Source organism: Quercus lobata, chromosome 6, assembly GCF_001633185.2.
Source record: "Quercus lobata isolate SW786 chromosome 6, ValleyOak3.0 Primary Assembly, whole genome shotgun sequence".
NCBI classification, from domain to species: domain Eukaryota; kingdom Viridiplantae; phylum Streptophyta; class Magnoliopsida; order Fagales; family Fagaceae; genus Quercus; species Quercus lobata.
This window is the reverse complement of record NC_044909.1, coordinates 46,223,874-46,247,427: the sequence shown is the minus strand read 5'-3', so window position 1 is coordinate 46,247,427 and position 23,554 is coordinate 46,223,874. Positions and strand designations below refer to the sequence as shown.

Here is a 23,554-nt window from a genome sequence, read left to right as displayed (position 1 = left end):
TAGGGAAACCAACTACTTAAAAGAAAAAATACGAGTTTTGGACAAAACCAAGGCCTTGCATGGTCATCGGACTCAAGCCTATGGGGAAACCAATTACTTAAAAGAAAAAAATACAAGTTTTGGACAGAACCAAGGCCTTGCATGGTCCTTGGACTCAAGCCTATGGGGAAACCAACTACTTAAAAGAAAAAATACAAGTTTTGGACAGAATCAAGGCCTTGCATGGTCCTCAGACTCAAGTCTATGGGGAAACCAACTACTTAAAAGAAAAAATACAAGTTTTGGACAGAACCAAGGCCTTACATGGTCCTCGGACTCAAGCCTATGAGGAAACCAACTACTTAAAAGAAAAAATACAAGTTTTGGACAGAACCAAGGCCTTGCATGGTCCTCGGACTCAAGCCTATGGGGAAACCAATTACTTAAAAGAAAAAATACAAGTTTTGGACAGAACCAAGGCCTTGCATGGTCCTCGGACTCAAGCCTATGGGGAAACCAACTACTTAAAAGAAAAAATACAAGTTTTGGACAGAACCAAGGCCTTACACGGTCCTCGGACTCAAGCCTATAGGGAAACCAACCACTTAAAAGAAAAAATACAAGTTTTGGGCAGAACCAAAGCCTTGCATGGTCCTCGGACTCAAGCCTATGGAGAAACCAATTACTTAAAAGAAAAAATATAAGTTTTGGACAGAAAGGCCTTGCATGGTCCTCGGACTCAAGCCTATGGGGAAACCAACTACTTAAAAGAAAAAATATAAGTTTTGGACAGAACCAAGGCCTTGCACGGTCCTCGGACTCAAGCCTATGGGGAAACCAACTACTTAAAAGAAAAAATACAAGTTTTGGACAGAACCAAGGCCTTGCATGGTCCTCGGACTCAAGTCTATGGGGAAACCAACTACTTAAAAGAAAAAATACAAGTTTTGGACAGAACCAAGGCCTTGTTTGGTCCTTGGACTCAAGCCCCTGGAGAAACCAACTACCTAGAAGAGATAATACGGGATTTGGACACAACCTGGACGTTATATGACCCTTAGAATCTACCCCGGGGAAGAGTTCCCCATTGATAGTTGGGCTAATCCCTAAACTGCATGGATTCCCCAGTCTACCCTTGGATCCTCAATACCAAGGGGATTGATGCAATATAGGGCCATATGTTGTCAAAAACACAGTCAAAGTCCTTCACTGCTCGACTACCCTCTCGGATGAATTATTAAGAGTTTATCATTCTCGGATGATCGCCTTGCATGCATTACGAAGCGCTCCGCCGTTATCTCGGTTAGTTTCAGGAGTTTAATTTACTGGGAACTATCATTATTATACTTGATAATGTCAATAAGTTCAAACTAGTAGGAGTTTGTTTCAAGGTTTTTCCTACTCTAAGCATCATTAAAGGAAAATATACATTTAATATTCATGCACAAAGTAGTTGTTGCAGAAAAGAAAAGTATTTGAGAGTAAGCAAATCCATTTCTTATTAAGACAAAGGAACAGTACAGCGTACAATGAAAGAGCTTAAATAAGCTCATACTGAGACTAACTACACAAGCGGGAAAAAAAAAAAAAAAAAAAAAAAAAAAGGATACAAGGGAATGAAGAAAAAGCCGAAGAAGAGGTGCAGAGAAGAGACGTGCTGCCGCTCCAAAATGTTTTCTAAGGAAGCCATTCCTCAATACTTTTACATGCCTATAACTCAGGCAGCAAAAGAGCCCAACTTGGGGCTTGCACCGTTGAAGAAAATGTGCAGAGAGCCCGACTTCGGGCTAGCGCTGTTGAAGAAAAAGTGCAGGGAACCCAACCTGAGGCCAGCACCGTTGAAGAAAAGGTGCAGGGAGCCGAAAGTTGATGAGCCTCCACGTAACCACGCCTGCGATAAAGCAGACGGTGCTGATGGCGGAAAACCTTACTTCCGACGCACCAAGAATCTGGTGCGACCAGTACCTACTTCGGATTTTGACTGAAAGAAGGAGAAATACCATTTCCCCCTTGTCAAAACAGAAGATCATCTTGAATCTGTACCACCCCTGTCCAGACCACGCCACCTTGAGTCTCGGAAGGACCCGACGCCTCTGTGGCGGATGTAGTTCCTTTACCCCTGTCCGTGTCTTAAACATATTGCACAAAGGGTGGATAGCACTGAATATGAAAACTGTGATTATAGCTGAAGGATTATGATTTTGAAGAGAACCGAAGGGTTTGTATGTAAGGAGAATAACCTGCTATCCTATTTATATAAAAGATAAGGTGGTGGCATTCAATTCGTGCAGCTTTTCAAGGAATGCCACAGACAAGGCAGACTTGGTTCAATTTCCAACATCATCCGCAGCCGTAGGATCTGAAGATCCTCGTGAAGGTGCGCCTCGAATACTGGAGCATCAAAGGACTCCGCGTGAGTGAATAAAGGAATGCCTCTTAATTTGGCACATTTCACATGTAAGTGGAAAAACACAAATACTAACAGAAGTACAGAATTTGAATGAGCCATGATGTGGGCCCAACATCACCAAAACCCTCCTCCCCAACTAAAAAATCGGGCAGCAGGATTTTGAAGGGCTATTGTGGGGCCAGAAATCCGACGTCCTAGCCCACTTTGTGCTAAGGGCCCAAAGTCCAGGCCGAGGAGCCCTACTGTTGAGGACGCGCAATGAAAGCTCCTTGAAGGCCCAAGGATGTGGCCGAAGACGATCTCCTGCTCAACACCTCGCAAAACGCCTGAAGAAAAGGACAAACTCAGTACAAGAGCAATACAAGGAAGAAAGCTGCCAACACCGTAATGTGGAGCCCTTCGTCTGACAAGCCCATACTGCAGACCTTGCTATTTAACTTTTCCCAACCACCCCCAACCACTCTGATGTATGGACTGATAGGACTAGTCATTACCCCCAAAAAAAGGAAAAACTGACACGTAAACGAGAGACGGGAAGTAAACACTGGTATAAAAAGGGAAGAGAGCCAGAAGGGGAGGGGGGAGGAGAAAGAGATTACAAAAAGAAGAATAGGAAGAATGTGATGCTCCTCGATCTAAGTCCGAGGAGTCAAACCCTTTGGGCTACATCGATGTAAGGCTTAGCTATTCAGGCCAAACCAACCTTTGTATGAGCTCCTATAAAATCAGGGTCAGTCCGCTGACCGGCGATTAAAGGCAAGCCTTTTAAGCCCACTCTCTACAAATTATATTGTTTAGGCCTATAACACACGAACTCAATATCATTCTTGAGTCGTTAAAAATCGTGTCCCTACAAGAGTAGATGGAGATATTTAAACCAATTACTCCCACTTCATGATTCTTGTATTAGGAAAATTTATCATTGACATTTTTTTCCCTTTCTTTTTTTAATGTAATAAAGAGAGAGATTCAGATTTCAGACTTCTAAAATGAAAAGACACTAAGAGCATCTCTAGCAGACTAGGCAAATTTTTGTACTATTTGGAGAATAAACAGTGACATTTAGCTTTTGCCTACCCACTTTTCGAATATACTTTCCAATAGACTCTCTATCCTATTCTCTATCTTATTTAAATATTATTTCTTCACTCATTCTTTATCATCATTTATTCTTCCTATATTTATTCCTAACAATTATATTTTTTAATGAAAAGTGTTATATTTACAACATTTTTCGCAATACTTTCACAAGAATTATAACCAAATCTTATATGAAAAGTTGTTACTAATTCTAATTTGAACCCACCACTGAAAATAATTTTTACTTACCAATATTAACTAATAGCAATATGTTATTTAAGATTTATTGTGAAAATATTGTAAAAATATTGTGGTAGTATTTCCATTCTTTCATCCATATGTTTCCTTCTTCTTTTTTTCTTTTTTTTTTCTCTTGTTTTTTCTCTTGTTTTTTCTACACCACACACGTATACCCATATATCTCATCCTCTACTTTTTTTTTTCTCTACTTTCCACTTCCAGAACCTCCCTCTCTATTTCTTTCTCCAGCTCTCTCCTTTTCTACTCTTTTTCTTTTCTTTTTCTTCCATTATCTTCAAACACACACAGACATGCATGGAGAGAAGGGAGAAATTGCCCTTGCTCCACCACACCACCACCGCTGCTCCTCCTCCTCACCGCTGCTGCTCCACCACACACATACGTCTCTCTTGATCTTTTATTGTTGTTCTAATTTTTTTTTTTTCTGCTCTTGATCTGTTGTTGTTGTTGTTTTGATTTTAGATTTGTTGTTTAAATTAAATCAGTTTTTTATGAGAGCAAGAATTGTTTTGTTAGAGCAAGAATTGTTCTGTGAGAAGAAACAAATCAAAGAAAAAAGAGAAAGAAGTGATAAAATATTAAGTGCTGGAATTTTTTAATGAAAAAAATTTTCAATTGCTAATCTACAGTAGTCCATCAGACTTGATGGGCTACTATTCATTAGCCAAAAAAAAAATCCAGGTATACCGAACCTTTTGGAGCATGAACAGTGCACAAATTCTCCAAATTTTAGCTAACAAACCCGGATACCAAACCTATTGGAGATGCTCTGATGTGAGCAGATGCTACTCATCTAATGTCCATAACTACTGTTAATTTTTCATAAATATGTAGTAAAAGACATAATGGAGAATTTTGACATTGTTCTAATTCTAATTATGTATATATGTTCACTTAACCCCACCTCCCAGATTTTTCGTTCACTTAAAGAAGTCGTATACAATTCTTTAGATTAGGGGTTTGCATGAGTTGGGTTGACAATTTTTTTTTCCAATCCAACCACCATGATCAAGTTGAAAAAATCCAATATAACCGAACCCAACTCATTATAGGGGTCCAACCCGATCCAACCCACATAAATCAGGTTGGATCCATAGGTTGGACAATTTTTTTTTCCAATTGAGCATTAGAACAACAGATTTATAAGATTACCAACACAAATAATAGAAGATTTGTAATCTTATTTGTGTTGGTTTGATACATTAATCAAACTTGAACATAATACTAAATCACAAATAACGGCCAATATACAATTTTAAAACTTGAACATAGCATCAAACTAACACAAATTATTTTATTAGTCCATCAAACCATACAATAATTAAATAATAAAACCATATAATATATATTTTAAATATACATGGTCAGGTTAGATGGATTTATGAATCTGCTGACCTATACCCGATCTAACCCATAGCAATTTTTTTTTTTTTTTTTTGGGAACCCAACTCTACCCATCAACTCCTAAAAACTAACCCAACTTGCAAGATTGGGTTAGATTGGTTTGGTTTTAGTGGATTGGTGGGTTGGCTGCATACCCCTACTTTAGATGTTGTAGGTCACGTTTTCAATTGAATTCAACATTGTTGTATACACTAATCCATGAAAAATAGTTTTTTTTTTTTTAAGTTATTAAATTAAGTCATGTGATTAATTGGTGAATGCAATCAAATTACTAAATTTAATTTAATTGGGAATCTTATGCATATGCATTTATAATTTTTTTTTTTTTTTTTTTTAAAAAAAAATTGTACATAAGTTTAGTGTTTTACCTTCTCTTCATGGGCTTTTCCAATTTTGTTAACAGGTAGTTAGAAAGCCATTTGTGCCTCATACCATTCGGAGAAGTGCTGACAATTGGGCATACTTTATTCCAACTTACTGCGTGCATAGTTGGCCCCTTCGCATTTTCCAACCAAAAAAAAAAGTCCAAATTTATGTAAACCCTAACATTATTGAGTGTGTATCATGGGCCTGAAAGCCCATAAACCTGAAGTTAAAGTCCTAGCGTGGGTTATGAATTTTGGGCTCTTTTGTTTTTTCCGTTAAAACTTAAACCCTGAGTAAAACCCTAATTTTCGAGTACACTAAACCGAGCTTCCCTTCACCAAAACCGTTAATACGTCGCCAAAGGCAAAAACACCAAAGTGAACAACAATGGAGTCAGACTCCATGGACTTGAAAGTGAGGGAGCTCTTGAAGGAGGTCACCCTCAACTACTCGCCCACCTTAACCAAGCATGTTAATGACACCATTTCGGCCATCAAAGACACCATCGATAAAATCCCCGATGAATTAAAGGTAATGTTCGCTCTCTACTCTTTTTCCAAAACCCTAGGGCCATAATTCTTTGTTTGGCAGCCAAGAAAAAAAATTAAATAAATTTTCGATAAAAAGGTTTTATTAGTTAGTAATTGAGCTTGATGGACAGGTGACAACAGATGAAGCTCCTAGTTTTGTGAGAGACATTGGTGCAGACAAAGTTAAGTTCAAATTCAAGAAGCCAGCTTCTATTGAAATCGGTGGGAGTTACGCGATACAATGCATAGTGAAGCCTGATACAAATGTTGATCTTTTTATTCGGTTACCAAAGGTACTTGTATAGCTAATGTATAACTAGTTTATCATTTATGCTACTTGTTTTCTACTTAAGTTTAGTGCATAGCATATATGGAAATGTTGCTGCTCCGTGTCACATGCTGATGAGCTATAGCCCAAATGCTACTTCTTTTTCTAATAAGAAATTAAGAATGAATGGATGGTGAGGTCATAAATTCAAAATTCATTGAGTGCCTGCGTAACTTACCAATGTGGGAGTGTATGATACAAACCCAATTGGTTTGTTGGTTGCTTCAAGGGAACCAAGACATCTTAATTAATAAATGGACTACGAGGCCAGACCTCCAAAGTGAAAACTCACTCAATAATGATATTTTCAGCTTACTTTATAAATAGAGGGCTTTACAAAATACTTAAGCTGACATTAAGTTCAAAAGGAACCTAATCTTTATCGCTACAAGTAGATAAGGTTTATTCAAGACTAAGAAAATTATCTAATTACCCAACTCCTAATAACGAAATTAAAACTAAATAAAAACTAGGCGCGTAACAGTGTATATTGATTTTGTTTTTCAACTTCTCTTACACGTGATCAAATGAACTGGCTTTGTGTTATAATTGTAGCATAGATAGTTGCATGCGTCAACTGTTGATGTAAGCCAACAAGCTATCTCATGCTACAAATGGATGTGCTTTGTGTTATTAGGACACTGCTTTTATTAAGTTAGATGTGTATACAACTGTCTTAATTAAGTTGGTTTTAGCACCAATTGTGTCCAACATGAGAGAATTAGTGCTTTTATTAGTTTATGTCCTGATTGGGTGGAATATGTGTAATACATAGTTGTAATGGCTACTCATGAAAGGTCAAAGTAGTATGTAAAAAAAGATGTCCGGTTAATCACATTGACTTATATATCTAGTGGTAATTACCTTGAGAAAAAATGGAAGTTTTCATAGAGCATCAAGTAATTAATTATATTTGAGTACATATTACATAGATTATGTTGATACCCAAAAATTCACAACAAGAAGCCCAACTCGGGGAACTAGACCATGGGCCTTATGTGAATACAAAGGACCCATTGTTCTATAAAGATACCCTTGTAAAAGAGGCTGAAGAATCATGAACAATGGGGTAAAAGCCTATCGGCAAACAAAGAGAGAAAATGGCCTTGAATAAGGTGCAAATGACCCCAGAAAAATGGTCATTGAAAAGGGTCCTTGGAAAGTCCAATACAAAATAGGGCAAGCCCGAAAGAGCCCACCAAGGAACCAACCACCAAGATCGAGTTCATTGGTAAGGGAAGAATGACGGAGACGCACTGTGCTCCAAAAGGTATTGAAACTTTGGAATTGAAAATTGACTAATCTATATGAAAAGATTTGAGGGACCTTGGTCAGAGGGAAAAGCAAAAGGAGAAAGATGCTTGGGGAGGCTTTCGGAGTTCACCTATCTCAAAAAAAAACATTTATACTATTTTCAAGAAAAAAAGCCAATAAGAAAAGTCACTATTAGCCTAGGGAACTTTCGAAATGTCCCTTTCTTAGCCTTAAGAATGGACCCTCTCTTGGTTGAACTCAAGTGAAATCTGATACACCACTTTCTATGAGGAGAAAACAATTAAAATACTTTCAAATGCGGGTTCCCAGGAAAATAGAATAAGAATGGAAAAAAGAAAGAAGACCAAGAACTCCTTCAAAGTCGTGGCAGAAGGCCATGGTTGATCCAGCAAACTAAAAGCTGCTTCATTTCAAGGAACCAAAGCAGACCCACTATAAAAATATCATCAAGGAAAATTTAAGGGAGGAGGAGAGAAACACTGAGCACCTAAGATCTGCACAGTATCAAGAAAAATAAGCAAGAAATACCAGCTCAGGTTGAGGACCTTGGGAAGAAATATTGTGTGAATAGAAATTTCAACTTGTAGAAATACTTAGGGTCTCCACACTGATCTAAGGTTTCAAATCTCACAAGTCTTTTAGAGTCTCAAGGACATACTTAAGTCTGTGAAGTTTGGGATTTATAGGCTTTGTGGACTTTTTCCCTAGACTCTTTAAGAAAAAAAGAAGCATTGTAGAAAGGAAAATCTATACTTATAGAACTTGTATTTATGAAAACCACATTGATCTTGGCTTCCAAGTCTCACAAGTCTTGTGGATCCTAAAAGGTCTATTCAAGCCTATGGAACTTGGGATTTAAAGGTCTTGTAGTTCTAGGAACCAATATTTCAGGTTCCATAGAAAATAATAAAGTTCATCAAAGCATTCACTTTATTTTAAACTTTTCTTAGTTCCTTTATTTGTATATATGTGCTGTTGTGTCTTGGGTTCCACGAATTTGAAGGCCTTGTGGTTCAAGGAACCAATATTTTGGGTTTCACAAATAAATATTAAAATCCATTAAACTAGTCATTTTTCTCTCTAACTCTTTGTCGAGGGTTCTTTTTACGTTTCATATACCTTAGACACACATCTTGATGTTATTAGAAAATGCTTAGTCTAGGCTTTTTCTAAGAAGGAAGTTAGGTCTAGCGCTCCGCGAAATGGGCTCCAAAGTACCAGTCTATCGCTACCAATTTGTGCGCAAACGTTGAGTCCAAGTCCAAGGAAAGACGCTGCAAAGTGGGCTTATCCTCTATTTTTGCTGCAAAAGGAACTTTTCTACAATTTCTGCCACAGGACTGACTTTTCTGCTATGTGGTAAAACTTTCTGCTGTGCAATAAAATCTTTTGTTGTGCAGTAAAGCTTTCTGCTGTGCAATAAAACTTTCTGCTGTGCAGTAAAACCTTCTGCTATGCAGTAAAGTTTTCTGCTACGTAGTAAAGTTTTTTGCTATGTAGTAACACCTTCTGCTGTGCAATAAAGTTTTTTGCTATGCAGAAACACCTTTTGTTATACAGTAAAACTTTCTGCACTTTTCTGCAATGTGAATGACTACTCTTCATTTTTTTACTGCAGAAATATTTTTTTACTTTCTGCACACAAAGTCGGCCCAAGCGTTTCGACGGCTTAAGGCGAAATCTTCAAATGGAGCCTTTATGTTATCACTTAAATAATATTTAACTAGCATTTTATATAATAATTTTTTTTAAATCCATTCTTTTACTTTTTAATATGATTTTTTTTTTTTAGAAAATGCTAAAGTTATAACAAATTTTATTACAAATTGGTGTTGTAATGAATGTGATTATTGACATGAGGCTTACAAAAATACTAGAAATATTATAAAATTTACAACATGAGAATTACAAAGATATATCACTAATCACAAATATTCATTCAAAAATGCATTTAATAGTTTATTGAAATCTACCTATCATATTCATTGTCACATCAAATTATAAAAGTTATGGAGACCACCACGCATCCTTAGTGCAGTGATCACTCCACAAGTATAAGTTCTTGTGGGGTGTGGTGGGCAATGGCTGAGATTTAAGTCTCTAGAAAAGAGTTTCACACATATATACACTTAGATTAAGTTAGGGTAAAATTTTTATCTTGTATAAAAATAATTAATTAAATAAATAAAATTATGTAGTAAAATTTATAGTATTTTTAACATTTTCCTATTTGAATTACTTGTGATTAGTAACACATCTATTTGTAAGACCTATTTATTTAAATTTGTCTTATCTCTATCTCTAGCATTATTTAATTCTTTGAGCCTTTTAATAGTGAAAAAAATGTAAACTAAAATGTTTTAATATCTCCCAAAAATATTTATATAAAAAAAAAATTTGCCCCCAAATTTGGGGCCTTCTCAAGTGAGGGGACCCTAAGCAATGGCCTAATTGGCCTAAGCCTAGGGCCGGCCCTGCCTGTACATAAACAAATCTAAAACCCAAAGAAAATACCCATCAAACAAATGTTAGTTTAAATGGGGTTAGCACATTCTCAAATATATATACATACATCTATGTGTATATATGTGTATATATACTTATACATATTCATATATACATATATAAAGTATATGCCAGAACATAAGTAACAATGTATACATGTGCGTATGGCAGAATAATGATTAGTTCATGTCAAGAGTAAAATACGTAATAACAAAGAAATAGGAAAGTTTCAGCAGAAAAGTTTTAGCTAGTATAATAGCTAACATGGTAAATATAATAAAAATGTGCTACAGCAGAATAACTAGTACAGCAAGTAAATAACTAAATATACAACAGCAGGACAACTAATGCAGCAAACGTGATAAAAACGTGTTATAGCAAAATGACTAAATACAACAGATATAAGTTCTAACGAGTGAAATCAAATATATTTGCAATTAAAATCAAATATTGAATCTTTCCATAGGATAAGTAAACCAAGAAAGAACCCAAACTCCAACTTGAACAATCTTGTCATAGGCTTTTGCCATCAAAATTGTGCATTTTGGAAAATAGGCCTAAATGTCTACTAGCTATTACTTTTGGAGACTTCAAAGAGTGGGTTTGCTAAAAGGGAGGGAAAAGATGGTCTATTGATGCATGCCCCTATTCTTGCCGTGTTTTCTCTCTTCGTTTTACCACTTTCTTTCTTTCTTTCTCTCCATTCTTTTTACTCTTAGTTGCTTACTACTCTCTTATCGTGGGTTGTTTTTCTCACTTGGGTATTTTCCCTTTTGAATCCCCCTCTCCCTAGGTGCCTCTCTCTTTAAGTACCTCCCTTAGGTTCTTATTGCTCTCTTACCATGGGTTCCTCCCCTTAGATGCTTCCCCTTAGGTGCTTCTCCGCCCTTTCGTCCATAGCTACCTCTTCTTTTTATAGTGAGCCAATTCAATGGGATTTCTCCCTTTTACCCCTAAGGTTTCACCAACTGTTTTTGGCTTGTTGTAGGCATTCCTTCAGGACTGCGCACCAACCCATTGGTTGTCCAGCCACTACCTCTGCTCAGAATACATTTGCTACATCACTACTCATTTTGTGACAAAATTCCTTTTTGTTTGTTCTTGCTGTATACCTCTACCTCTGGGTTCAAATGGATAAGGATTGGGTTACCTCACTATCCAACTCTATGGCATGCATCAGATGTTCCCAACCATCTACTACTTCTTTTGGATATGATACCATCCCAACAAAGTATATTTCCAAAAGAAGTTACGGTTGGAAACCAAATATAGACCTTTTTTCCCCCCACTACCAAACCACATCCTCTAAATCCCCTTAACCATGGGCCCACCTCCCTTGTATTGGCTGGGTACAGGTTGGTGGTGCTCCGGCCCTTTTGTGCTTGCTCCACTATCTTCTGCTTTTGTCTTCTTTCATTCCCACGTCGTTTCTGTCATAGCAAATTAGCTTTGTTTCATTTTGCTACATGTCTCTATTTCTTCATGCGTTTCTTGTTGTGTTTGTCATTTCCTTTGGTTTGGCTTTTCTTTCCTTCACGCAATTCTTGTTGCTGACACTTCTTGCTATTCCTTATTTCTTTTCATCATGCTTCTTCATATTAGTTTTCACGCCTATCTTTTTATACAAAATGATTTGGGCCTTTACGAGCCAAATAATGTTGACAGGATCAAAAAGGTCTTGGGCCCAAGTTGTCTTTATCTGCCGAAGCCATTCAGCTAGAGAATTGTATTCTGCAGCAAAACTGTATTCTATTGCAGATTTGTATCCTATTGCAGATCGCTTTTCCTTGCATTTCTTTCTTTGGACCTCTCTTACTCTTTGGTCTTATTGGTGGGCCTTTTAGGCCTTGCTTTTTATTGGACTTTTCTCCGTATGGGCTTTTGGGTACGGATTAAAAAAATGGGCATCATCAATCTTTTAGTTCCTTCATGTACATATATGTATTTTTCCCTCTTGGATTTTTGGATTGGTGTTTGCGCACAGTTTGGTTATGAGAAACGGATTTATCTTCCGTGGTGGAACCAAACCAGCTCACCCATAACTCTATTATGTCCTTGCAAAGCTCAAGCCTTAAAACTAGAGCATGGGCCTGACTAATGACAAAAAATCGGCCTTCAACGGATTATAAGATGGATCCAAGCTATCTTAAGTTCTTAACTCAGTGATGAAGCATCTGTTGGGGTGGGAAGGGATCATCTGGCTTTCAATATTTACTGTTGGGTACTATATTACCAGATAGTAGTTACAGAATCTGCTTTTCCAATACTCATGGGTATACACGATATACATTGTTAAGTATATGTGTCAATATAAGCATATTACTCCTTCCTTATAATGTTTCTTTTCTGGCAGGAGTGCTTTCATGAGAAAGATTATTTGAATTATCGGTACCATGCGAAAAGGTGCCTATACCTTTCCATAATCAAAAAGTACTTGAAATTTTCCTCAGTTAAGGTTGAATGGTCTACCCCACAGAACGAGGCCCGAAAACCTGTATTGCTTGTCTATCCAGGTTTGTTTTCTGATGCTATAAGTGTAACCTTTAACTGTTATTTTTCCTCTTGCATTTACTTAAACTGAGTTATTGGATTATTATTTTACTGCCACAATAATCTTGCAAATTTGGACTGACAAAAAAATTGTGGGTTTATTTTGGGTAGCTTTGTATACACATCATGACTCCATGAGTACAGGATTTTCCCCCTCTATTTCTATTTTTTTTCCTATTAGTCCAAATAAGCAAATATTATTTGTATTGCAGCTACGGATCTTGTTGGACTTCCTGGGTTTTTTGTAAGGATAATCCCTAAAGCAAACTCCCTGTTTACCATAAAAAAAAGTTGAACCTGACCAGAACAATGTACGTGCTTTGACTCATGGTAATGTGTTTTCTTCAGTTTTAGTATGTTATTGTTGTGGTGTTTTCACCTAAACTGTTAACTAGTTTTGTGTTTTTATTAAAGAGGGTATCCCACAGGCTACACCGAAGTACAATAGTAGTATTTTGGAAGACATGTTTTTAGAGGATACTTCAGAACTTATTAAGAAGACTTTTCTTGGATGGAAGGAGTTTGGAGAGGCTTCAATTTTATTGAAGGTATAATTCCAGAATATCAGTCATTTTAACAATTAATGTAGTAGCTTTGTATTGGGACATGGAAATATGAATGTGTTTTGCTGATGTAGGTTTGGCCTTAGCAGAGAAGTTCGATTTATGTTCATGATTGCCTGAATGGATTTCTAATATCTGTCATATTGTCATACCTTGCAAGTCAAAACAAGATTGCCAATTCTATGAGGGCAATGCAGATATTTTGTGTTACATTGAACTTCATTGGTATATTTAGTTTTTCTTTAAGCTCTTATTGTTCAAAAGTTTTTCCTTTTTTGACTCTAATATTTATTCTTCATTGTTGTTGTCATATGTGTGGTGAAATTCATTCACATATTGAACTTGAAGCTATGAAATGAATAGTATATTTTAATTGTAGAATTTATATATGAGATGAAGTAACTTATTGGTATGTAGTTCAATAGACTAAACTGTAATTTGAGTTAAGACAAGTGGTGCTTATTAGTGGTAAATATGATGGTAATACCAGTCTGGTTGTTCAAGCAAGTGATTTTAGGTGTGCAAAATGTTAAACTGTACTTGAAAGGGAAAGTAGCTTGTTTGTTTTGTCAATCAGGGAAAAAGAATGAATTGGGTGCTTGTTGCTGTATTGGATTATTTTGCAACTTGTTTTGATTCTGTGTTATCTTTTGTGATATTCTTTATGAATTGTCTCAAGTTAACCTTTTTTCTCAGTTTCAGTTACCAGCTAGATTTAATTTGATTTAGGCTTCACAGTTTGAACACTTAGAATTCCTTTTACAGGACAGAAAAGGGGGAAAAGAATAAAAGAAATCAAAAGGCCAGTATCCAGAGTTATTGCGGAAGATTAACTAGCCTTTAAAGAGTTTATTAGTGTTGTACTTAGGCTGCTATCTTCTTAATGAAATAAGGAAAACCAATTTCTTTCATCTAAGGAGTTGTACACGGTCAGTATGGGAGAACAATGTACAAGAAGTTGATTATTGCTCCTTTCTTATTTATTAGCCCTTTAATTATTATATAATTGTAATTACTATTTAGTCGTCTTTTCTTTTACTTTTTTACTTAATAGAATGAGTCATTTATCAAAGAAGGACTCTGGTTATCAAATGATTGAACAACCGGGAGCAATTTACTTACGATACTTAGTTGACATTCATAAAAAGTATCTAATGAATTATGAGTTCAATACATCTTGTTTAGCAGAAAGATGGATATTTCTTGCTCATTATCAGACAATCACTTATTCACAAACCTCGTGTGAGGCTAATAGTTTTCATTTCCCATCTCATGGAAAACCCTTTTCGCTCCGCTTAGCCCTATCCCCCTCTAGGGGTATTTTAGTGATAGGTTCTATAGGAACTGGACAATCCTATTTGGTGAAATACCTAGCGGAAAACTCCTATGTTCCTTTCATTACAGTATTTCTGAACAAGTTCCTGGATAACAAGCCTAAGGGTTTTCTTATTGATGATAGTGACGATATTGACCGTGACCTTGATATGGAGCTGGAGCTTCTAACTATGACGATTTGGAATCATTAGGATTGGATTGACTTTGTGCATCTGTGGAAGGAAGTTCTCATGGTTGGTATTCTTGTTTCAAATATTTGGCTCTTTGGGATGTAACTTGTTTTCATTTAGCGCACGTTCACAACAATAATGTCTACTAATTGATTTGCAGACACTACAAAAATATGGAACAATGGACTCTACTTCAGAAGGGAAGGCTAGAAGGGTATTCCACAGGAGGTCTGCTGCTTACTGATCCTATGTGATATAATTTCTACTTTTCTTATTGTTCTTGTTTTGTGCTCTTGTATTGCAAGTATAAATCATCTCTTGTTTCTGTTTTTGTAAGTTTTCAAAAATTGATTGTTGAAGATTTTTAAAAACACAAAAACAAAGAGGCAACTAGAAGCAAGGGTGACATGTGAATTATCATATGAGTGCCACTATGAGCCAAATTATATTCTGGTATATTTCTGCATTGAAACATGAGAGAAATAGGCCTTTGATGGAGTCTTTTGATGTGTCTGATCACTTGAACCAATTAAAGATTTTCTTTTTTCTGTTTGTATTTTTCGTTGTGTTTTTTTCTTCATTATTAGTGTCATGGAAAATGCAATATTGCTCATCTTATTTATTGTTTATATATTTGTAATTATGTACTTTGGTGTTGCAGGAAAGGGTTTCATATAAAGAAGCTTTTCCAGTTGTTATTTGTGATCCATCAGCATCCTTCAATATGTCATTTCGTATATCAAGGATTGGTTTCGTTGAGGTACTATTTGCCAGGACATTGTGGTCCATATGTATTAAATCAAAACTTTGAATATCTTGTTTAAGTTTTATTTTAACCCACATTAAACTTTTTTGATGAAAAATATGTATATATACACACATTTTTTAACATTTCAGCTCCAAGATGAGGCTGCTTTGACACTTAAGTGCATAGAGAAATGCAGAGATGGTGGATTTGAGGAGATTTTTATGACCAAGGTTGACTCTGCTGCTAAATATGACTATTGCATAAGGTGAAACTGTTTAACTAATATTTGTAACTTTTGTCATTTATTGCTTAACAGAAGACTTGTTTAAAGATGGAATGGTGAAGTGATGAATTATACTTTCTTAATGTCCCTGCTTGCAATTGAATAGTTTACTTAAATGTTATTCTTGAAAGTTGAAAGATGTTTGATATTTCCTAATATCAAGTTACCAACCGAGAAGGTGCATAATTTTGGTTTTGCATATGCTTTATGCTTTCCTACTTTAGAAAAATATAATTACATGGCATTTATTATGTGGTGATTGAACATAGGTTAGGACACAAAACAACAATATTAGAGAATTAGTTTTGTTTCGTGCTAGGGCGATCTACCATGGAAGCTATTTTTTTACTTAGACGTCTAATGAAAAATATAGAGAAGCCTCTAAAGATCTACATGTGGTTTTTATTGACCGAGAAAATCAAATTAGGAGTATTGTGTGATTTCAAAATTCCTATTAAGTTAAAAGGGGAAGTTTTATAAGAATGTTATAAGATTAGCTATACTCTTTGGTGCTAATTGATGGGCTGTTATAAATGAGTGTAGCTGGAATGAGAATGTTACGATAGATAACTGAAAATACAAGAGAAGATAGGCTTCAAAATGAGGAAATATGCTTAAAAATAGGTATGATTCCTATTAATGAAAAGAAGAGGAGAGTCACTTGAGATTACTTGGTCATATGCATAGGCGAGCAATTAATGCACCGGTGAGAGACTAGATTCAAGTCAATGGAAAAAAAAAAAAAAAAAAAGGTAGAAGAAGAACTAAAATACCATTAATAGTAGTGAAAAAAGCTAGGATGCATGGACATGGACATGGACACAAGTACCGGTACGAGTATGGGTACGATACGGCGACACGAGCAATTTTTGAAAAATTATAACATGATACGGCATATTGGATACCATTACAATACAGGTATATGACATGAATGCGACACCCCAAATGAAGTGTCCATGCATCGTAGGAAAAAAAGGCATGTCAATATAGGAGTTGACAAAGAGTATGACTTTCTTTGAGAATTTAAATTGAGCTTATTAAGCCTGCCCTACAGTCATTGTCTTGATATTGGAGTAAAAAAATTACCCCAACAAAAAGCTAGAAGATCAGATGACCCTCATCCTGAGAAATGATTACCCAACATTTGAAATTTAAGTGAATGTCAATGTTTTGTTAAGGTGATGGTCATATAGGGCGCTGCCTTCACATTTATTAGTTTAGTTGGGTTTTTTTTCCCGATAGGGTTATGGAGTCAACTCTAGTGTAGATTTTCAAATTTTCAAATTATGGTTTATTTCTCCTCAAAATTTAGTGAAGTCAAGAAAATGTTTCTTTGATCTTCCACTTGTTTCTTTCTTCTATAAAAAATTTTATTAATGCCTAAGTTTTTGAAAATTTAGGCAGGTTGGTAGTGAATTTGGATAATGTTGGGGCATTTATATTGTAGTAGATTACTTCCCCCCTCCCCCAATAAAAAAATAGTATAGTATGATTATGGCTTCTCAATCTGCACACATTTTCCATGCATGTGATTGTGGACTAGTAGTACTAGAGAGTCTCTGATTTACAAGTCTACAACTTTTATGTTTTACACAATCTATTCTTGTTAATAGTCATTGCATTCATTGGATTTTTGTTGTAATTTATTGCTTGGAATTGTTTAAGCTACATTATATACTTTTGCTTATTCAGATTGGACTTAAAGGGGAAAAGTGAGGTTCATGCATCGGGATTTTGCTTGGATGATGAATGTTGGAGACTATATGAGCAGAAGGTACACAGTCTTCTGAATCGGGGGTTGAATAATAGAGCAAAGTTGATTCTTGTTACCTGGAGAAACACATTGTCAGAATGCAGAATAGAGAATGTATGGAATCAAATTTTAACTTCAACTTCCCATTCCATAGTTTGCTTTTGTTTTGGATTGACATATTCTAATCAGCTTATCACTCCAGGGCTTTTCAATATTAGATAGGGAGCCATTGCTTGTTGGAGTTTCAGTGAGCTCTTTGGAGAATGCTTTCAGGGTTGTTGATATTTGCCCAAATGCTGAAAATAAGGAGGTATTTTGGGTTTTCTCTTTTAAAGGGGGGGGGGGGGGGGGGGTGTGGAGATTTCATGGCAATTCTGATGTTTGTTGGTATTACTCATGATTTGCACTAGGCTCTCAAATTCCGAAAGTTTTGGGGGGAGAAGGCCGAGCTTAGGAGATTTAAAGATGGTACAATTGCAGAAAGCACAGGTGAGGTATTCCTTCATGCTTCTTTTGGCTGCTAGTAATCAAGTTTAGTTGATTCTGGAGGTTTTGCATGCCTTTTACCCTTTTGGCTAAGATCAAGTGTCAAGATGATAAACCTGATGGTTTTTTTTTTCCCATTTTTTGTAGTATGGGAAAGTGAGCACTGAAATAGACATCTCATTTTGAAAAGAATTGCTGAATACGTACTTTTGCGGCATCTTTCTTTATCAAAGGAGAATATTGTGCATATTGTGGATCAACTTGATTTCTCTCTACTTCATGGTGTTCTGGTAATGAATTGGCCACTGAGTACTTTTAAATTTTGCTAATTCTTTTTATTGTTCTTTTCTCTTGGAATTGTTCAATGCTTTGTAATAAGAAAGTGGTAATATCATTAGATCCTATGTCATTTTCTGGAAGCTTGCTTGAGGCACTTGAAGTTTTATCAAAGCGTCTGCGTCTTATCCAATACATCCCATTGAAGGTATCTAGTGTGCAGCCCTTAGATCCAGGTACCTTTTCATAGCTGGAAATCTTTGTTCTTGTTTTGTTATCTTTGTTTAAAAGATTTGTTTGTTGCTTATAGAAGTTATAATGGTAGCTTAACTCATAAAACACTGTCAAGAATTTGGGTTTGGATTGTTCTTATACAAATTTATTTTGTAATTAAGGAAAAATCTTGATTTGGCTTATCTTTCATAGTCAATTAACCCTTCTCAACCAAGAATTATTGTCCTGTGCACTTATCGTAAATTGCAGCTTTCAGGTTTACTTCTATCTTCCCTCCCGAATCTCATCCACTGGCTAATGACAAGGGTGATGTTCCAAGGCTACAAAAGCTCATGCCATTCTGCATTCAGCCTCTGGAAGTAATGATTCAGGCATGATATCTTGTTTATCTGTCATGCTTTCTTTATTTATTCTTGTTATTTAATTTCTGAAAGTTATAATTTTCTATGATCCAGTTGGAAGGCTCTGGGAATTGGCCAATGGATGACATAGTGATTGAGAAAACTAAAACTGCTTTCCTTCTTAAAATTGGAGAGAGGTAGGTCATACTGAGATTCTTTATTCACAATAATGGCTATATTCTTTTTGAAAGGTTTATCTAATGATACGCAGTCTCCAGAATTCTTGGGGGATGACATGTACTGCTACTGAGGATGATGTTGATGTTTTCATGTCTGGATATGTATTTCGTCTTAAAATTTGGCACGAGAGGGGCCTAAGTTTGTTGAAAAGGGAAGATAAGAACTCTTAAGTCTGACATATGGCTACATATATATGGGTCTGCTCTCAGACTTTTATGATGTTGACTTGATTAAACCAATTAATGTATAGATGGAAGTGACTAATTTAAGTGGATCAGCTCTGTAGACAAAGAACTTTTTGTTCGCAGTCAGCATTCTAGCATGATTAATGGATTACAGGGTTGTTATCCGCTATATGGGCCAGTAGTTAGGTGAGCTTTTATTTTTGCATGCTAAATTATCTTTCTGGTTCAACCCCCAACTCTGAATAACTTCCTTTTGTTATTTGTGAAGGATTGCAAAACGATGGGTTGCTTCGCATCTATTTTCATCTTGCTTGGTAGAAGAGGCAGTCGAGCTATTGGCCGCTCATCTCTTTTTAAAACCTTTGCCATTTAATGCTCCTTGCTCTCGTATTACTGGATTTCTAAGGTCAGGTTATCTGTTCCTGCTTATAAGGAATTTTAACTAATTAGTAACTGTGTAAATTACATGATTGATTTTGCATCTTAAATCATAGATATTAAACATTTTGAAGAAATAGATTTTCAAGGAACCTTTCTTCCAGGACTTTCTAACATGTAACTTTTTTTTTTTTTTTTTTGATAAGATTCTAACATGTAACTCTATTGAATTAGAAACAGCTAAAACTAATTCTTCTGAATTCAATTTTGGTTATTATAAACTATGATGGCTCCATATGTGGGCTTATTTAATATATGGGTTGCTCAGACTATTATATCTGCAAACTAGTTAGTCTCCTTGGGCCTGATGGTGTTCTGTCATATGCATGCCAACTTCATTAATAGGTTCCTCCGATTACTATCAGAGTATGACTGGACCTTTTCTGCTTGGTTGTTGACATAAATGAAGATTTGAGCCCAAAAGACGAGAAAGAGATAAGCGTAAGTTCTGTATTGAGTGGATTATTATTGAAAATTATACGATAATTTTGGTTCATTAATCATGCTTACTTAAATTTGTGATCTTATTTTTCACTAGATGTTCATTATCATTTTTTCAGAATAACTTTATGTTGACTAGAAAAGGTTACGAAGAAAACAAACAAAATGTAAGTGCAGCAATGTGTTGGAAAAATAGCATGGAGTGAATAAGAAATTGATGTTTTTTATATTCACTTAAAGATGTTATTAAAAGTGGTAAAATCCTGAGTCCCACATAGAAAAGGAAAGAGATAATATATGAGTTTATATGCTCATGAGTTAGACATTGGGTTGGACTTTTGGCATATGTGGACTGAGCCTACTTGTCCAAATAATAATTTTTTATTATTTTAAATTTTTGAGTCTGTTAGTTTGTGTACGGCAGTTATTACTGAAACAGAGTGCCTGTTCAGTAACGTATAATAATTCATAGTCTCTCATTCATAAAAATTACTTTTTCTGAAAAAACTCTCATGGTGAGAATATTTTGAGCATTCATTTTGTGTCAAAGAGAGAGAAAGAAATATTGATTAGTTCGCAGAGCACAACCTTGTGTTCTTCGTTTTCATGTTGTAGATCATTTTATCTTGGGAGGCAGACGTCCGTGAGTCTCAAAGCACTACAGTGATTGTGTAAGGGGCGAAATTTGCTTTAAGGAGATTGTGTCAAATACAAGACTTGATCTGAATCATTCATCTTTCACGCATTTAGTTTGTGAGTTTTTAATTATTTGCAGATTTCTTCTTAAATATGTGAAGCAAAAGAAACAATACACAGATCTAAAAACAAGCAATAACACAAATAGATGTGATAGACAAAAGCAATAAACAAATACTGAATATATTTAAGAAGAAATCTGCAAATAATTAAAAACTCACAGACTAAATGCGTGAAGGATGAATGATTCAGATCAAATCTTGTGTTTGACACAATCTCCTTAAAGCAGATTTCGCCCCTCACATAATCATTATGGTGCTTTGAAACTCACGGACATCTACCTCCCAAAATAAAACGATCAACGGCATAAACGAAGCACACAAGGTCGTGCTCTGCGAATTACTCAATGTCTCTTTCTCTCTCTTTGACACAAAATAAATACTCAAAATATTCTCACTAGGAGAGTTTTTTCAGAAAAAAAGTAGTTTTTATGAATGAGAGATTATGAATTATTATATGTTACTAAACAGGCACTTTGTTTCAGTAATAACTGTTGTGTACAGACTAACTGACTCAAAAAATTAAAATATTATTATTTGGATAAATAGGCTCAGTCCACATATGCCAAAAACCCAACCCAATGTCCAACTCATGAGCATATACACTCATATATTATCTCTTTCCTTTCCTATGTGGGAGTTAGGATTTTTACCACTTTTAATAACATCTTCAAGTAAACATAGAAAACATCAATTTCTTATTCACTCCATGCTATTTTTCCAACAATATATTTCAACACAAAGTTCCTGGCTACAGCTTATGACAAGGCATCTGAGGCTTTGGACCAGATTCTCTCCAAACGTATCGGTTGGTAGTTCCTTTAAATTCAATTTGGTTGCCTAAATGTTTAAAAGCTGAAGCATCCTCTCATATATTTGTGCTTGCTAATTTATGGCATCGGTTGGTAGTTCCTTTAAATTGAATTTGCTTGTACTTATTTGACAATATTGTTACCTTTCCAATGGATATTCCTTTTCCATCAAAACATTTCTTGTGAGTTGTATTGTGAGAGTATCTTGGTAGATTTCCTGCAAACATTGACTTGGCCAAGAGGAAATTCTTTGGTATCATCTAGATTTGCTCAGTGGAAACACTCTCAACATCTATTTGCCTGCATCCAGTTCTTGTTTTTATATGTGCAAATAGTGTTAGATTTAGTATGGATTGTGTCCTATTCTTTATTGACACATGGAAACTGTTTGACTCAAAAGGAACTTAAAAGGTTGGTGGCTTATGCTAGAAGCAGTGCAAACTTGTTGAACAAACTCATCTTGCAGGACCAGATTGATTCCTATAAATGGGAGGTGAGTCTGAAACATTTGTCAGGTTTTAGAGGGTTATGGTTTTTTAATTTCTATGTACATGAGTTGTTACAGCATCATTTTTTTTTCTTGCAGTGCCTTCTCTGAACTCCTTTGAACAACTATGATGCTGTCATTCTTCTCCACAGCGACAAATTACCATACCCCCAACGTCTTCTCTTTCCTTCTGAACTAAACCAAGGTAAACTTCTGCAGCCTTTTTTACTAGCATTGCTGAACTTTTTAGTAAAGTAAGTTCCATAACATGCACATCCTGGGCAGGGAAGCACGTGGCTCGGGGGAATGCTAGCAAGGTTTACCAACCGTTCATGTCGCCTGGAGACTTTAAGGGTAGCTTAGAGGAACTGAAAAATAAGCTATTGGTGAACTTTGATCCACTGAAGTGCTTTGTTGGAGATTTAGGGGCAAGCATTTTCTCTGTTTCGATGTTAATCTTGAAATCATTGCTCTCCTTATTATTTACAAATTCTTTTTGACACATGCAGAAAGAGTTTTCCAATATGTTCAAGGTGTGGTATGATTCTCTGGAAGGAGATGGTATTGGCATAACGTGGGACAGATTTTCTTCCAGGGTATGGTTGAATATCTTTCCTTAAGTTCTAATGAGAAACATGATGTGATGCAATGTTTATAGTGTATTATCAACTTGAATCCTCTGCCCTGAATTTATATATTATTCCAGAAACGGGTTCGAGAGGAAGTGGTAGAGGAAGGAGAAGATCCAGTTGATGTATTAAAATCTGTTGGTCAATTCGGTGAAGGATTTGTGAGGAGTATTTATTCCCTGAAGTCTCCAAGGCTTATGAATTAACCCTGTACTCAAATGTGTAATAGTAAAGAAATCACAAATAGCATGTTGTAAGTTTTTTGTTTTTATTTTTTAATAAATAAATAATTATTTATTTATTTATAGGGGAAGAGTATTCCCCATTTTCCAATTGGCAAAATAGTTTTGAGGAGCATTGTGTTGTGATTTTTGTTTCTTGTTTATAGTTTTTGGTTGGTTAAAGAACTAAGAAATAAAGGAAGGGAAAAAAGAAAAAAGGGGGCCGGGAAGGGGGGGGGGGGGGGGGGTGGAGGTGTACAAGGTTACCTGTATGTTTGCTTTATAAAAGAAATAATTTGATTTGTAGTATTGATATCTTCTTAGCAATAATGCATGGAGATATCTTGCAGGATGCATTACTATGGGGCTGTGATCAAATACCTGCACTAGGATGTGATCAAAACTCTTTAGTTTCGCTACAAAAAGAAGAGAGTTCATAACACTTTCATAATAAATTTTAAGTGGTAAG

General features: G+C 35.7%; 1 pseudogene; it reads left to right on the top strand.

Annotated features, from left to right (window-relative positions):
- Positions 1-5,871: 5,871 nt before the first annotated feature.
- On the top strand, positions 5,872-23,157 carry LOC115950569 (annotated as a pseudogene).
- The last annotated feature ends 397 nt before the right edge of the window (positions 23,158-23,554 follow it).